Source organism: Bactrocera latifrons, unplaced genomic scaffold (genome assembly GCF_001853355.1).
Source record: "Bactrocera latifrons isolate USDA-ARS-PBARC rearing strain unplaced genomic scaffold, ASM185335v1 scaffold_182, whole genome shotgun sequence".
Classification (NCBI taxonomy): domain Eukaryota; kingdom Metazoa; phylum Arthropoda; class Insecta; order Diptera; family Tephritidae; genus Bactrocera; species Bactrocera latifrons.
The window spans coordinates 232,560-237,987 of NW_017535319.1; positions in this window are offsets into that span (position 1 = coordinate 232,560).

Below are 5,428 nucleotides of genomic sequence, written 5' to 3' on the forward strand. Positions count from 1 at the left end.
ACAATGTTAAAAAAAAATTTTAATTGGTTTACAAAAAAATGTACATTAAAAGTGATATTATATTATGACGATATATTCTGACTAAAACCAATTTGGTGAAGCGAGTAGAAGAATTTTTCAATAAATTATGTATGTGTTTACCAACAAATATTTTGTTTAGTGACGTTCCAATGTACATTAACGTGCAATGTACTTTCAAGCATACTTGTTTCTCTTTGCATGAATATTTGTGTGAATATTTATGCATAATGACAATTCAACATTGGCAGCAGATTGCTTTCTTGTGTTATTCTTAGATTTGAAAGTTGTTTAGTTTGTTTAATTAAATGTATACATGTTAGCAAGTTCTCATAAGTATCGGCATTTCATTGCACTTGTGGACAAAGGAAATGTAAAAATAGTATGTGTGTGGAGTTATTATAGCTTAAAATAGATTAGAAAAATTGTCAAATTTATTTTGAATTCTTGCAAAAGTTTAAATTAAACTAATTTTTAAATTTTATTTTGAACTGGGCGGTTACACTTTAGAGGCTGTAACTCAAAAAATAATTGAAATATTAGCATAGCATTTTTAAAGCTATAGGCAGTCGAAAAATAACAAAAATATTTTTTTTCCGACTTTAAAAAAGAAATGCGAAACTCTCCCAAAAATGTCGAACATATGTGTAGATTATTATCGTTCCATATTCATATAATCATTTAGGTTAGATTAGGTTAGGTCAGTCTGCCAGGCGAACGAGCCACACATAGACCAGTTTTGGCTTCTTTCTTTACCAGATGAAATTCAGTTACTAGGTCCATGAGGAGTAGTCGTCCTTTAAGATGAGAAAAATATAGACATTTCAGATTACTTTAAATTAAATGATTGCATTAATTAAATTTTACAGAGAAATATTTTTTCCAAATTTTTAAACTACTTAATATTACAATCTAGTAAACTTAACCACTAAAACTTCCATTGGAAACTTAAATTATTGTTGTTGCTTATTTGATTTCATTATATTGCCTACAACATTTAATGGTTTTATGTTCTCTGCTAGCACAATTTAATTAAAACCACTAATATTTATTATAATGACACAAAGCAAATGCCTTGTTAGTGTGTCACTCCCACATGCATTATAAATTCGCATAAATCCAGCAAATGTATATGCCATTGTATTGCTTGGCAGCCATTACGAATTGCCACTAAGGCGATTTTCGACATTCAAATCTATTAAATACAAATTATGAAATTATTTAAGTGGCTATTATAGTAAAAACAGATAGTAGGTTTGGCGCCGAATTTCACAATATTATGTATGTAATAAATATATATAAATAATTTGACGCTATTATGCGCTTTGATGGTTTCAATAATTTTAATACATTTAGTTGCTAAACATAATTAATGAAATTGAAATGAAAATACGATTGAACTCAGAATTTATGATATGAATTTAAAATATTTGATTATTGTTTCAAAAATTTCAAATTTTATTTATTGATATTTTAAGAAATTTCCAAAGTTTTTTTTAAGTATATCTTTGTGAAAAATTATGATATTCTAGTTGATAGCACCTAAAATCGAAGTCACTTAAGTGTAAGATATGGCAACTAAGCTCATAAAGCATCTTCTTATACCCGGAGCAGGTTCAGATAAAAACTGATAAAACTCAAGTCTTTGTATGAAAAACTTTTCTATTTGAGTAGATATTTTCAACAAATTTGGCATAGAATATTTTCCAAAGCAACACTACAATCACCGAAGAATTTGTTCATATCGGACAACTCTAGCATATAGCTGCCATATAAACTGAGCGACCAAAATCAAGATAAATATCCTTTAATCACCTTAGTGCCATGAGATATGTTACTGTGAAGGGTATAACTTCGGTGCAGCCAAATTTAACCTTTTTTTCATTTCATATAATTTGTGAACCATTTCAATTCTAGTGTTCTAAAAATAATATCAACATCGATACTATATAGAAATGCCTTCCTTTCAGCCTTCAAAACTCTACTTATCTGCATAACACGTTACAGGCAACCATGACAATGATTTTATGACTTTTAGGCATACATGCATAACACATTGATGATTTTTCAAAATGAGTAATTGCAGCAATTATAGCTGACGTGACAATAAAAGTGCTATGCGGCGATTTACATACAAACTAACTCACTTCAAACTAGCTGCACAACTCTGCCATAGCAAGCGACAAATAAACAAAGTGGAAAATTTTCACAGCTTCACATTGTATGGACTGCACGCCTGCGATATGAAGCACATAACATTGACAACATAACGGACGCATAACGTCACATGGCTGTATAAGCTGGAAAATCTACGTGCTTTAAAGCGGAAGAGAAAGTTTTTTTTTTTTTTTTTTTTTTTTTTAGCAAAGTGTGGCAATTTATTAACTAAGTCTGCGCTATTTAGATACAAAAAGTCGAGAAAAAGTTGTGTCGCGCAGCGCAAAAAATATTTACAAGTAGTGCAAAGCAAAGCAAACAAAATATTGCAAAGTTCTCGAAACAAAAAGTCGAAGCTTGAATTGAGTTTCTGACTGGTTACATTGAATGAGTTCATCATACGCTACATGCGTATACATGTTGCATTGTACTAAGTCAATGAATTTTATCATATATTTCCAATTTATGACAACATGCAGAAATAGACAAATTGAATTGGACTGTTAACGTGCCCGCAAATTCTCAAATCCGACTTAAATAATATGTTATATTGGCTTTAGGCTTAACTGTTAAGCCAAAGTAAGCTATAAATTTAATGCTTCTTTTAAGAATGCTAATGTCTGCTAAGAAATTTGTTTAAAAAGTAAATAAATTAGTATAAATCTTTCATAAAAATCATCGGAAGTTATCATTGCTTACTACTACTGCTCACTTATACTTTATGGTATAGTGGTCCAATCTGACTTCTTTTTCTTCAAACTTTTTCAATGATTGTGGCGTTACCTTGAACAATAATTTATTCAAAATTTCATGAAGATAGTTTTTCAATTCAAAAAGTTTTCCATGCAAAACTTAATTTCTAGCGTTTAGTTTGTCTGGTAGCTACATGTATGCCACAGTTGTCCGTATCGACGATTTCGACCAATGAGCAGCTTTTTAAGAACAAAAGAAGTATGCGAAATTTTAGATCGATATTTCGACTAGTATACAAACATACGAACATTGCTAAATTGACTAATCTTGTCACGCTGATCATTTATTTATACATATATAATATATGTATCTTCCTTTTTGGCATTACGAAGTTGGCAGCAAATTTAATATACATATTTACGGCTTCAGGGCATAACAAAAACAAATATCCACATGTATAAATTTATACGTATTTGTATTTCAATTGCTATATTTGCTATGCATGCTTAAATGGGAAAAGTTTGAGCAGTGCACATCATAATTTGCAGTGCGTTTTGGGCGATTAACTGGCCAACAAACGATGGAAAGTTTGGCTGTAACAATTTAGTAATAAATTGGTTGAAATGAGCTTATATGCAGTTAGATAGATATTTCCAATTGAAAAAAAAAAAATGTAGTATAAAGGGTTTACAAAAATGAATAAAAGTAGTAGATAAGATTTAAGTACCAAAATACCAATATTAAAAAGAAAAAAATTATTATAATTTCATAAATAAAATTTTCCGAAGAAAACAAATATTGTATTATATTGCCTACAAGATCTCTGCTAGCTAATTTAATTAAAAAAAACTAATATTTATTATTATGATATTTTTAATAAATTTAATATAAGTAAACAAAACGCGATAATTTTTGCTTGAATACTTGCGACAATGTACATTCGTCTGTTGGATACAATCAATGGAAATTGGAAGATGCGATTTTCTAGAGCAGTATTGGATGGATTTCAACAGAGTTTGCTGCTTCCAGAAAAATGCTTTGAAAACCAAAGAAATAGAAAATTGTATTGATTACTTCATGGATAAATTTAAAGGCCTTTTGGATAATGACAACGTCGTGAACTTCATCACTGGCAATGCCATTGCGAGCAGAAGCAAAAATCAAAAGACAATGTTGAAGAACTGCGTTGTAAACCTTTATGCCATAATGCAAAGTTTTCTTCTCATATTCTGTACACTTCCCGTGACGTATGCGAGCTCTGAACACTTTTTTTTCGACACTTCGTCGCATGATAACGTGACTGAGAACGAATTTGCTTCAAGATAGATTAATCGGCTTGGCGTTGCTGGACACGCATCATTACATTGAAGTCAAAGTAGAAGAAGTTCTCGAAAGACTCTCAAAACTTGGCCCACATTGTTTTGCTTTGTGACATTTTCTCTTCATAACACGAACTGACCACAGTATTATACATTGCAATAGAGTATGTCACTGCTTTTTCAATTCAGTAGGATTTGATATTAGAAGGTCGAATTGAAACTGTTCCACCATGATATTAAACTGTATAAAAACTACTATATTTAATAAACTAATCTTTATGCCTCAATTTAAGGTTAAACATAAAACTTGTATAAGAACTGTATCTAGAAGATATTGTCCGTACAATGACTTATAGTTAGAAATCAAATTAAAAATTGGAGTAATGGCGGCATATTCCAAAAAAAAGGTTGAATCATAGCCAACAGAAATGCAAATTCGATCAGACTAAAGAATTAATAGCAGAATCGACTAGTACCCTTTGAAGATGTCAATAAAAGAAAGAAATTCATCATTGGTTGAAACCTATCGGAATTTATAGATAGAATGAGGATTATTAAAAGAAAAGTAAATTACAGGCGATTTGAGGTCTACGAAAGGAAGAGGAGGGGTGTGCTTGACATTTCAAGCGTTAAAAGTGGCTTACCTCGATTTTCGGCAAAACTACAAGCCCCATAGAAAAATAATAAAAGGCAATTGTAGGTAACTAAAAGATCTATAACTTCTGTTTACAGACTTTTTTCACAAAACTATAAAATTTATATACAAATTCAATGTTTTTTATTTTCTCAAAAACACATTTTTTTTCTTTCACAAAATTTGGCCTAAATGTACTTTTTCATGCCTCAAAAATTCTCACGTTAATATGTAGTAAGCTTTCTCTCCATTAATAACTGAAGCAAATTTTAAAAATATATTTTTGAGAAAAACGCATTTAAAGAGAAATTTTTTTTTTTTTTTTGGTTGTTTAGGCTCGTTTCATCTTTTAGATTTTGATAATTTTTTACTTGTTTACATATCAAACTGATAAACCCATGTCTCTGTCCAGCACGCCGCAGGTAAGGCAGCGAAGATCACCTCTCACCTGAGCCGACTAATGGCCAACATAGGAGGCCCCAGTCAAGAAAAAAGAAAGCTCCTGATGTCGACAACAATCAGCGTTTTATTATACGGAGCTGAAATATGGGCAGATGCGCTTAAAAAGGAAAACCGGCGTAAGACAGCGGCCAGAGTGCACCGCACT